At 34.9% G+C, this 13,248-nt stretch overlaps 1 protein-coding gene across 5 annotated transcripts in view; it reads left to right on the top strand.

Annotated features, from left to right (window-relative positions):
* MGAT4C (MGAT4 family member C) overlaps positions 1-13,248 on the top strand; it is a 1,374,466-nt gene that overhangs the window by 986,199 nt on the left and 375,019 nt on the right. For all 5 annotated transcript variants that reach the window (XM_063694191.1, XM_055358911.2, XM_055358910.2 and 2 more), the window contains one exon: positions 6,056-6,118. The gene's annotated coding sequence lies outside the window, so the exon portion shown is untranslated. The remainder of the gene's footprint in view (positions 1-6,055; positions 6,119-13,248) is intronic.

Below are 13,248 nucleotides of genomic sequence, written 5' to 3'. Positions count from 1 at the left end.
ATAAAGGATAAAAAGATAAAGAGTAAAAGCACATGAAGCAAAATGAACTCTTCTGATATTTAAAAAGGCTAATCTGGAGATTTTAACATATTAGTGGACAAGAACTTCAGAATTAAGCCAAATTTATCTACTCACTTATTAATATATTCAATGTTCAAATGGGGACAAGCATCTTTACAGGAAGTAGAGCAGAGGAGAAGTTGCAATATCTAGATAAAGGCTTTGTCCCCAGAAGATTTTAAAAAATAAAACCAAAGTGCTGCTCTATGTACTGTAGCCTAGAAGAAACATAAGAAAGAGCTACCAATCTAAGATTTGGAAAAGATTAAACAGAGAAAGGAAAAAGGCCAAAGTTTGGTGTACTTGAGGAAAAGGAAAACTATTGTGGCAAGAGTATCTTGGATACTAAAATTTGCTCTGTGTGTCTTTGTGTGTGTGTGTGTGTGCATGTGTAGGTGTGTGTGTATATACTATAAGATAGAATATTAATCAGAGAGGCTAAGATAAATAGTTTGAATTGTAAATTTTCATATAAATAATGTAAGTATATAGAAGTTTCTCAGAATGTTGCTGATCTCAGATCTGTCTGTGGTAAGAAAACATATTTTTATACATGTTTAATACAAAGACATTTAGAAGATTGAGTGATCAAGTTTGATTGGAATAATCAAGGAAAAACATGTATCTTTATAAATTTTCATTTGAAGTAGACCTTTTAAGGAGGCAAATATTCTTTTCATTCTTTAAAATCTATCTGAAATATCATTTCCTAATTGAAGCTACTCTGATATCATCGTCTTTGTGCTTTCTACCTTGCTGACATAGTTTATTCTACTATTGCCCACAGCTGATTCTTTACTATCTTCTTAGATAATAGTAGCCCTATATGAGCATTGCCTGCTCTTAAAACTACTCTATTTCTGGCACTTTTTGCATAGGGGTTAAATGCACAGACTCTGGAGGCAGACTCTGGTTTGGATTCATGTCCCGTCATTTGCTATGTAACTTGGACAGATTGTTTAACCTCTTTGTGCTCCAATTTTTTCATCTGTACAATAGGGATAACAATAATAACAATAATACCAACTTCATAGGGTTGTTTTCAGCATTAAATGACATAATGCATGTTATCAGCATAAAGCAGCATCTGACAGATAAATGTGCTCAAATAAATATTAGCTCTTTCTCTCTCTCTCTTTTTTTTTTTTTTTTTTGAGATGGAGTCTCACTCTGTCACCCAGCAGTGACACTATCTCAGCTCACTGCAACACTGCAACTTCCGCCACCTGGGTTCAAGCGGTTCTTATGCCTCAGCCTCCTAAGTAGCTGGGACTACAGGTGTGTGCCACCATGCCTGGCTAATTTTTGTATTTTTGTAGAGATGGGGTTTCACGATGTTGGCCAGGCTGGTCTCAAACTCCTAACCTCAAGCGATCCAGCTACCTCGACCTCCCAAAGTGGTGGCATTAAAGGCGTCAGCCACTGAAACTGCCTTTACAAAATTATGACTGAGAAAGTGAAGGGGATCTAACCTAACCGACTCCATCTTTCTACTAACCTCCAAGCTGTCCTTGTTCATTCCTGAGCATAGGCTGAACTAACTTTGGGAGGAATTTAGTTTATAGTTTATCATTTAAAACAAAGACAATAACAGCTCTTTCCCAAAACAAACCTCCTTCTTACCGGGGAACTCAACTGCCTTTGTAGGACTAAGAAATTAGCCACAAGATTAGAAATTATGGTTTAGGAGTCACGCAGCTAGAAGATTCTGACCCTCCCTAAACTGCTCCCAAGAGCAGTGCTTGAGATATTTGGCAGACCCTGCACTTGATGGATCAGCTGGAACCACCCAGATTGATAAACTGGCTCATCTGATCTTGTAGCCCCCACCCAGGAACTGACTCAGCAGGAAGAGACAGCTTTGATTCCCTATGACTTCATCCCTGACCAATCAGCATTCCCAGTTTGCTGGCTTACCCTTACCCACTAAGTTGTCCTTAAAAATTCTGCTCCCCGAATGTTCGGGGAGACTGATTTGAGTAATAATAAAACTCTAGTATCCCACACAGTGGGCTCTGCATGAATTATTCTTTCTTTATTGCAATTCCCCTGTCTTGGTAAATCAGCTCTGTCTAGGCTGCAGGCAAGGTGAACCCATTGGGCGGTTATAACATTGCACCTGAAAGCTCTTTGTCTTATGATTGTTGCTATATTATATTTTGAAGATGTCATCCACTCGATTGATTGGCTTGATTAAACAACTCTCTTATAAAACATATGAAGTGATTCCTACAGCGACTTCTACAACACAGTTCATCATCCAAACAAGGATAATTTTATAAGTAGAAGGCTCTGCTATTAATAATTACATTCAGACAACAGTTAAAAAGCAGAAGTATGTTTATCCTATTATTAGGCCATCCTATTATAAACCCATCATTTCAGTACATGTCGACTTTTAGTTAATGTATCTGCAAATATTTACTCAAACAAAGTTTTAGCTTCTACTATCTGTTCTCACACCACTATTGTATCTTGCCTGAATTATAGCATTCACTTCCCAACTTTTTTTTTTTTTTTTTTTGAGACAAGATTTCATTCCTGTCGTCCAGACTGGAGTGCAATGGCACTATCTCAGCTCACTGCAATCTCCACTGCCTCCTGGGCTCAAGTGATTCTCCTGCCTTAGCCTCTCAAGTAGCTGGGACTACCACAACTGGCTAATTTTTACATTTTTTAAGTGGCAGGGTTTCGCCATGTTGCCCAGGATGGTCTTGAACTCCTAGGCTCAAGCGATCCACCTTCCTCGGACTCTCAATGTGCTAGGATTACAGACATGAGCCACCATGCCCAGCCACTTCCCAACTTTAAAAACATCAGAATATTATTTCAAAAATGTAAATTAGATAATATATTTCCATTTTAAAAACACTCCATCAATTTCTATTTTCTTCAAACACTTCGTAACTCCCAGGACCTAGTATATAGTATATGTGTACTTCATTATCAGTATCATAGATTGGTTTCAGTATCATAGATATCATCATCACCACATCATCATCATCATCGATCATTTTCTGTGTACCAAGACTTACGTTAATATTTTAGGTACAATTCCCTTTAATCCACATAAAACTTCATGTACTATCCTTATGAATGAAATGAAGAAGCTGAAGTTTAGAGAGGCCAGACAACTTGCCTAATATTACACAACTTATGAGAGATAGAGTCAAATTTGAAAACCTGTTAGTCTGACACCAAAGCCCTTGGCAGTGAATATTAAGTTATATTGTCTTGCTCATTAATCTATTGATTAAAATAAAACTGAACTCACATACAAATATTAAAAAATAAGTGCCTTTCCTTTCTCTTATTTTGTTTTAGCCTCATTTCCTGACACCCCTCCCATTTCACTGAATACCTGTAGCCATTCTGATTTTTGTTGTCTTCATAATGCAATGTTCATCTTCTTTCTAGGTTTTCACATGTGCTGATGTCCTCCTGGAGTGTTTTCCCTACTGAAAATTGCCTGGATAATACCATGAAGTGACTGGCTTTGATGATATTTCCTCTATTATACTTTTTATTCTCTGTTCCTCTTTTATCAGGCACCTCCCTTCTGTTTTCCCAGACACAGCATTATCACTCTCCTTTAAATATCAAATTATTTGTATCAGTCTTGCGCTGGATAGTAGGTATTATCAAGGCATACCTTGCACAGCACTGAATTAGCAGAGTGCCTGCTGGCACATAATAGACACCTGAGAATGTGAAAGAAAAATTGCACTTAGAGTTAAACAGGCAAGGAAGATTTATAAGATTAGTAGTGTATTCAGCATTTATTACAAAGAAGGAGAGATATTGAACTGAACTCTACTGAAACACAAGGTGGTAGGATTGTTCGCAAATTAGGTGAACTAGTGGAAAGTATAATTGTCTCTCTGTATCTGCAGGTTCCTCATCCATGGGATTCAACCAACTGTGAATAAAAAATACTTGGAAAACAAAAAAAGTAACAGTACAACAATAAAAATAATACAAATAAAAAATACAGGATAGCAACTATTTACATAACACTTACATTGTATTAAGTAATCTATGCCAGGGAGGTGGCAAAGTACAGGCATTGGAAAGTGGTTGACGCAAGGGTTGGTAAGAAGAATTTATCAACATCAGTGTAGGTTTAAAAAAGGAAGGTTTTATTAGAAGGAACACTGCAGAAGAGTGCAGTGGGACGCTTCAGCAAGAGAGGACTGAGCATGCCATGGTGGATTTTTCTTTAGAGGTATTTATGGACCTTAAAGCGGGAGATTAAGAGTATTTTGGACCATATTAGCCATGTAGGTCATGATAAATGATTACATTTGTAGACATTTTGGTGCCTTAATGTCAGTAAGGGTTGCACAATGAGTTTTGAAGTCATGCATTCCAGCGATGTATAGAAATTCTAGTTACTGTATGTTTTTTGCAAAGAAACCTGGAACAAGATGTGGGCTTTAAATAATAGTATAATTACTTCTGAATTCCACAGATAAAGAGTTTTGCCTCTGGATGGTCACCAGGTAATTTTGGCTCTCCTCAATCTAGAGATGATTTTTAAGGGACTTGAGCATCTACAAATTTTGTTATCTGTGAGGTTCCTGGAACCATCCCCAAGAAACCATTCTACCAGAGGATATTAGTGAGGGGATTTGCCAGTGTTATCAGGCCATCTGTGTTTGCTAATATTGCTCATCTAAGTTAGGCTTATACTCTCCCATAGAGACTGGGAGATAAGGCCATTATTTTTCTGTATGTTTACATTTCAAAGGGATGTATCTCTGGGTCCTAGAGAAAGACTTTACTGGGTTGTAAAACTAGCAAGGTGCAGAGAGAAGATTTACATCTCAAAGGGGTAGAAAAATAATAAAATAACAAGTGTTCTGAAATAAGTGTTCTAAGTAAAAAGAGGTTAGGGGCCTACAGTCAGAAAGAAACCTATATATAGTTCAGTCAAGCAGAGGGAATGTTAAGGGCTTCCTGGTCTACATTTATATTTGTTGAGTTAATGAATAGTTAACTAGAAAATTCAAAAATATTCCATAATACAGTATAAAAATCTTGACATGTAATAATGGAAAAACTATTATGACTATGCATTTATATAATTTAAATAAACTGGGGAATAATACATAGCAGTTAAAATTTTAAATATTCAAATGAATTTTTCTGAATACATTTTTACATTTTCCTAACTCATAAAAAATAAAATAACATTATTATAATATGGAGGTTCACAGGTAGAGTTTAATGTTTTAATTGAACATCTTAGTTCTGCATTTGCTAAAACTTCTAAGAAATTACTGATGACTTTGAAGTACATTGCAAATCAAGTAACACTATAACGTAGTAGCTAAATAGACCAGAAATAATAATTTTTATTGCCTACTAACTGAAGTTCTTTCATATTTTGAGTGGTGTTTAATGTTGTTTAAATTATTGCGGCTATAAAGGAAATACATCCAATCTAATTAAATCTGTGTAATTTCAAAGAAGGTAAATTTAGTAGCTATATTTATATCCCCCAAAGTGTCATTGGATATGGTATTGGTAATATTTTCAAAACATTTTGCTTTTATTTCTTAAACATTTAGGGTACTGTGAATCACCTCATATATAGGACAACAGATAATTTAGCTAAATTGATCATATTGTTCATTCTCTAAGTTACATGGCTTATTTCTTTTTCTTTCCAGCATCATCCATGTCTCTCCCAATTCCAGATGCCCAGCCATTTTGCATGTTTATGGAGCTTAATCCCAGACTTGAATTTCATTAACTGACCATAGCCTTAGTTAAGTTTCTACAGCAATGAGTTCATTGGGCTGAAATTTTGCAAAGATATTGGGGGAGAGAGAAGGGTAAACATCATCTACATTTGAAAAGACCACATTTACAAATCAGGACTCTTTAATGCAATTTTTTTTCCCCTTGACTAACTGGGAGTTTCTTTGCATGCATTCTAAGTGACAGTGGAATGAGAAACTAAGATTTTTGTCATTTTAATTTAACACAGACTCACCCAGAAAGCACAGCCCTGATTCTGCGTGAGAAAGGCTATCTCTACAGAAACTAAAACGTGAGTCCTGTTGATTTGTGTTACTGAATTTTACTACGCTATATAACTGTCCTGGTGATATGATATGGCATTTGTTAAGATATATAATGAGATAGTCTTGATTAAGTGCAATTTCTGCATTCTTATAAGGAATACAGAAAGTGAGAATTGATATGTTTGTTTTACTGTTTAGTTTAAAAGAATAATAGATACTTAACTCTGAAGAAGATAATGTATTTGTGCTATTAACTGATATTCAGTTTAAGGCATATGGTTTTACATGGTTTTGATATTCCAATGTATTTATGGTTGATAAAGTGTGTAAATAAGATCCCTCACAAATAAACATTTTCCATGCCTTTTTTTAACATAATTTAAAAATCTCTGTGACTAATATGCCTAAATACTTAGGACATATATTTATTATCTCAGTTTTTCTCTTGGATTTTCCAAACAGAATAAGCTATCAGTTAATGATGAAGCTTGGTTCACTTTTCTTCTTTGCTCTGTCATCAGTCTGTCTTTTGGCTACTCGCTAATGGTGGCCATCTCTGCTCACTGTTTGGCCTGTGATAAGTTGTCTTTGATAGCCTGCTGTTTTGTTCTTGAACCCTGCCATGGCTACAACTCTGGGATAGCAGAACTGTCAAAAATAAAAGTAAAAGACAAGAGGCACAGAGCCTGTGAAAGTTAGAGAGGACGTAAGGCCTGATAATTGAGAGAGAGGGGTAAATGATGCATTTTCAACTGGAAGATAGTTTTCACTTTATACCATTTGCTGTCACATTACCTGAAATCATAAGGGGAATTTTTTTCCCCAATAATGTCCAATGGGGGCTGTTTGCTTTGTGAGAATCTGCTAAGGAAACATGCCATGTGGCTTTATCTTTGAAAGTGAGGGTGAGACAAGTTTGCCTGGCTGCAGATAAGTGACTTAGAAGGAATCCTATTCAGATGTACCTGTCATTAATTTATCAGGAGGTTTTGTGATTCATACGTACTACTCTGTGTGCGATAGAGCATTAAATTGGTTTCCTCTGGGAGCAGGTCATATTCAGGGGTCATCAGACTCATGCTGTTGGATGATGTATGCTTGTTTCATATAGCCTTTTTCTGCTGGTAACTTGAACATATGTTAGATGGTCCCTTGAAATATTTCAACAGCAAAAGGATTCACAAAAACTTGACTATCACTTAATATGCAAGTGTTTGTAACAAAAAAATGTTAACCTGTCCTCTTTTAGCACAGTCATTTATTCTGATAATTAAGTAGTTATAGATATGTTTCAATTTAATGGCCTAGCTCTTGATGGATGCACTTTCATAGCTCCTTTATTTATTTAAACAAAAGGATATTTACTTAAGCTCATTAATTTACACTGAAAAAATGCAGAGCTGCTTTGAAGCAAGTCTCACACACACACAAAAAAAAACCTTTAAAAAGTAAAGATTTTTCCCAATTACGATATGGCTTTTTACTGTGGAAATTTTACTTGATAACTTCATATATTTTGAAAGACAATGGCATGCGTTGTAAAATGAGATAGATATTGGTTTGAATTCAAGAGGAATATAAAAGGGAAATATGCTTATTTTTGTGTGCTTAGATTGTCTTGAGTGACTTGAGAGATTTGGGGCTTTTTTTTTCTTTTTTTTTGAGAGATACTTGGCAAATACCAAAAAAAGAAAAAAAAATCCTTTCTTTTATTATTTTCATGATGGAGTGTGTAAAACTAAAACCTAATATCTTTCCTTGAGTTTTAAGTGTGCTTCATTCTGTGCAAAATTAAGCCAATAAATGGCAAAGTGGCAGTTAAATGAAAGCAATCAGTAAAATCTTTCTAAAGTATTTTTAGCATGCCATGACAAAAGTCTTTACTGTGGGTAAATGAGCAACATAAACTGATTTTTTTTCTATTTTTATAATTTAAAATTGTTCATTATATTGTGTGTTGCAATCCAAAGCAAATGAGATAATTTCATGAAGTAGCAAAGAAAGACTCTTCCAAGTGGATACAAATGATGACTTTATGCTGCATTTACATGCTATACTCTTTTAATTTTGTCCCAGTTGTGTAAATGTGGAATACTCAACATAAACCAGAATTTTCTTATTGATGAATTAAAGCATAATTAGGGCATTACTGTAGGGAACGTATTAGACCTTTTGTGCATAATTCACCGTAATTAAATGAGATATTCTTCACATCTCCCAATCCTTAAATTAAGACTGTGACCTTAAAACCTTGTAAGGCCTTCTAATAAACAGGAGTGTGAAATCAATATTTTTAATATAATTATTTTAGAACTTCAAAATCTCCTGGTAAACATCTCTCTGAAGGAAAAAAAGGCAAAGAAAGAAAACTAGTTCATGAAATTTGAAAAAAGAATACTATTATACCATCTGCAAAGTACATATACTTAGGCATATTTCTGCCTTGTTCTTTCCATCCTAAAATTTTGTTTTCTATACAGCATAAAAATATCCCTAAACTTTAATTTTTTTATGTCTTTATAAATACCATTATAAATATACAACCTATTAGGTTGTATTTGTTAGCGATATTTCCAAGATTTCACAAACATTTGCTGCTCAGATTATAGTGGTAGTTTTAAATAGTTCTATCTTTCGTAAATTTTCCTCTGCTCTACATGTTACATTAGGTAGTCAGGCAGACATGAGCAAGGCAGGAGAGGCCCCTCCCTACCAACCACCAGGAATGCCAGGCGACGATCAGGTTATGATCAGGCAGTTGTTAAACTGTCTCTCTAAAAGAATTATTGGTTGCAGCCCATGCCAGGGAAAAGCAGTCTCCCAATAGATAGAAACACCAGAAACTGGTGATCAGCAGTTTCCCAATAAGATCTCAGAAGTTGAGTAAGTGTGCTCAAGAATGCACACTAAGAGGCAGAATGGTAGAGTTTAACTGGTATATGACCTTCCTCTAGGAATACTCAACTGGGAAGGGAAAAATGCCTCAAGTCACTAAGGGGCAAAATGGTGGAGTTTAAACATTCGACTTGTAAGGGAAAAATGCCACAGTTGTACATGCGTATAACTTCAGTAAACACACTGCTCATGCAACCCCTCCCAAGTGCTGGCAGGCCACTGTGCACGCAGACAGCCCACCCCAAGGGAAGAATCAAGGGAGAAGGGATGCAACCTCTTGGAAGCATGCCAATGTACAAAATGCCAAGTCAAAGCTCAAGCTTCACACTTGAATCTCTCAAGTTGCCTGCTTGGCCCTCTTCCAAGTATACTTTACTTCCTTTCATTCATGCCCTTCCTTCTCTATAACTTTTAATGAACTTTCACCCCTGCTCTAAAACTTGCCTTGGCCTCTCACTCTGCCTTTTGCCCCAGGTCGAATTCTTTCTTCTAAGAAGACCATAGTTGAGGTTGCTGCAGACCCACATGGATTCACCACTGCTAACATATATATACATGTATAGGGATATTAATTGCTATATGATAGCTCCCTATTTCTCAGACTCTGCTGAAGTAGTTTGAAGATCTCTTTGAAAAGACCTTTTGTAACATTTCAATCTAGCCATTATCTCTCATAGACTTCTTTTAGTTCATGACACTTGCCATAATAAGTATAATTGTTTATTGTTTATTTGTGTATCTCTCCCACAAAACTTAAACACTATATACAGTGCCTAGCATAGTGCCTGGAATATAATAAGTAGTCAAAACATTTTGTTGACTGAATGAAATCAGATGATGAAAACCAGATAATTCTACAAATAAGACTATCACACAAATCCAAAAGTTATGTAATCACTGGTTTATTTAACAAAATATTTACAGATAGACTTTGTAAATAAATAGAGAATTCAGTAAGCATCACACCTCAGTAGACAACAAAAGCTACTAAAAACTTATTAGATATTAAATGCCATATGTATGCCAATATATTTTTCTCATTGGTCTCAAGATTTCTGGCTGGCACTCCTTGACAGATTAACAAGACAAAAGTATAACAAATTTATTTATTCAAAGTTTTACATGACACAGGAGCCTTCAGCAATAAAGGCCCAGAGAAATGGTGAAAAAATGTATTTTTATCCATGGGTTGGAATGAAGAATGGACAGTTATGTAAAAGAATAATTTGATAAAAATGATACGTACTAATGGCAATAAACTGGGGAGTAACTTGGCAAGGCTGGTTTGTTCAGATTCCTTTTGGCCTCTTTGTGTAACATTCCTACCCTATAGATATGAGTAAGTGCATATCACATTAGGGTCCTCAAAAGAGGGGACAGGAGAAGGTCAGAGAGATCTTTCTGCTTCTATGGTTTTCTTAATTTCCTTCAGCTTAAAATACTCAGTCTACAGTAAGTCTATATTTGTAGGTAGCATTTCCTGTGTCCTATGACATGGAATACATAACTAGTATTGTCTAGAATAAATTATGAAATTTTCTGTGGATATCTTTTGAAATAGTTTAAAGAAACACACAAACACCTATGATTATTAAAAGCATCCATTCATTTATTTTACAAGCATTTGTTGAGGGTTAACTATGTATGAAACTGTGCAGAGATCTGCAGGGGATTTACCATTGTAAATTTTTAACTCTAACACCATGGAAATGATACACAGTAGGGAAATTTAATATACACTTTAAAATGCAGTAGAGCTTTAACTATAAAGTGTAAGTTGAAAATGTCAATATTCATTAAGAAGTATTAAGTATTACTTAATATGAAAGTATATTATAAAGTTTATAGTATTAAGAAGAATGAGACTTCATTTTCAGCTGAGGGAAGCAGCAAAAGTACATTGCAGATGTTGATTTGAACCTAGGCTTTGAAGAAAACTGAGGGATTCTCGGCGTAGGAAATGGAATCAGGAAAGGTATGAAGAAGGTGTTTAGTAAGAATTAGTTGCTTATTTTGGCAGGCATGTCAGCTAAATGTAAGAGGATAGAAAATATTATGTTTGACAGCTGCTATGGATAAAAGTTACATATTAAAGTAGATCAGGACAAGATTTGTGAAAGATTAATACTAGTTTAAGGAGTTGGGATTCTGCTGATATGTAACTATGTCCACTGAACCAGCCCTTATCTTAGAAGCATAGAAAGTAAATCCCAAAGTGCTGGGATTACAGGTGTGAGCCACCACGCCCGGCCAAATTTTTCTATTATTTTTGTTGCATCAGAGCAAGTTTTGGAACAAGGTTATGTAACTCTAACAAGTGTGTTTATTTTCAAGATTATTTTTACCATTCTACATCTTGTTCTATTTTATTTATTTATTTATTTATTTATTTATTTATTTATTTATTGAAATGGAGTCTTGCTCTGTTGCCGGGGCTGGAGTGCAATGGCATGGTCTCGGCTCACTGTAACCTCTGCCCCCTGGGTTCAAGTGATTCTCCTGCCTTAGCGTCCCAAGTAGCTGGGATTACAGGCACCCACCACCACACCACCTGATTTTTGTATTTTTAGTAGAGATGAAGTTTTACCATGTTGGCCAGGCTAGTCTTGAACTCCTGACCTCGTGATATGCCCACCTTGGCTTCCCAAAGTGCTGAGATTACAGGTGTGAGCCACCACACCTGGCCCTTTCTATTTTATTTTAAAGTCAGCTTATGAGTTGTTTTAACTTCTTATAACATTTTGATTAAAAATGCATTAAAGCTAATAAATCAAAGATAATTGAGATCTAAAGAAACATTGAGTCTTCTCGTTTGTGAAGATGATATAGCTCTCCTTTAATTTGTCTTATATTATTTCTCGTTGAAGTAATTTGTAGTCTTCATAATTTGAATCTCACAAATTTTGTTACAATTATTCCCACTTGATGTTTCTTGGTGCTATTATAAATGGTAATATTTTAATATTTTTATTTTCTATTGTTGCTGTATAGAAATACAATTAATTTTTATACTGACCTTGAATCCTATGACTTTGCTAGATTTACTTACAAATTCAAGTATTCTATTACTGTTACTGTCGATTCCATTGACCTTTCTACAGGCATACTAGTGTTATCTGATAATCAAGACTTCCATTCCAACATTTGCATTTTTATTTCTTTCTTACCCTATTTCACTGGCTGGGACTTCTATTACAATGTTGAATCGCAGTGGTAATAACTGATTTGCTTCTTGTATTCTCAAAGTTTAGAAACATGTTCAGTGTTTTCTCTCATAAATATGTCAGTGTAGGTTTTTCACATATACCATTAATTAATGGTATATTAATGGTACTAATGGTACATTATTGGTATTGGTACATATAATGGTACATTAAACATTTATAAAGCTAAATTTAATGTAAAGGTGGCACATTGAACACTTACATCTACTTTCCATCCTTGAACTCCAATAAAATGACACTAAAGAGTGTTTTGTTTTCATTTCAAGACACAGACTTTGAAAATGGGAGGTTGGAGGTCTAGAACAATGCAACAACATTTTGCTAGCTGGGAAGTTTCTGGACTAGAGGTAAATAATAAACGTTTGAAAAAAAAATAAACCTTAAGCTGTCAGTGGGGAAAGATAAATAATATCATTGATCCCATGCTATGGAATTCCTCAAAGTCTCAGGAACTTGCAGCAAAGATACCTTTTGTGCAAATTATGAAAGATGGAGTAGAGTGGAGAAAACAAAGAAACAGATTGATTGAAAACCAAGAAATCCTGTCAGTTCTCTGCATATTCAATTTTTTTTGTAGGTGGAATTTCCTTCTTGATAACAATATCATTGTGTATCTTTAAATATATTAAGTCAGAGTTTTTGTCAATTTTGAAATTTTGTTTTCTTTTTACCTCAATTTTCTCCAATTTTTTCCACTTAAACAAATTTGATTTATGTAATTTCAATTCCACTACAGTAGATGTGATGTTCTTGGTTTGCATTAACAAGCAAACTCATAAACCACAAGTTTTCAAAGAACACCAGGTTTACACAGCTTTAAGAACGAGTACAAACCAAGCAAAAGTTAGCAGGGTGGTGACTAGGCTGAAGCAAGTGAGGCACTCACTTTGAGTGAAAGTTTGAGTATGCATCAATCAACTCAGCAATCTAAATAAATAATATTTTAATATAATACAATGAAAATAAAAAATTAAAAAATCCAAAATTAACAAACTAAATTTTAAAACAAAGACACGATCAATATTACTGATTTTTCG

The sequence above is a fragment of the Gorilla gorilla genome, chromosome 10 (assembly GCF_029281585.2).
Source record: "Gorilla gorilla gorilla isolate KB3781 chromosome 10, NHGRI_mGorGor1-v2.1_pri, whole genome shotgun sequence".
In the NCBI taxonomy this organism is placed as follows: Eukaryota; Metazoa; Chordata; class Mammalia; order Primates; family Hominidae; genus Gorilla; species Gorilla gorilla.
The sequence above is the reverse complement of the archived record's forward strand: the minus strand, read 5'-3'. Positions and strand labels throughout refer to the sequence as shown.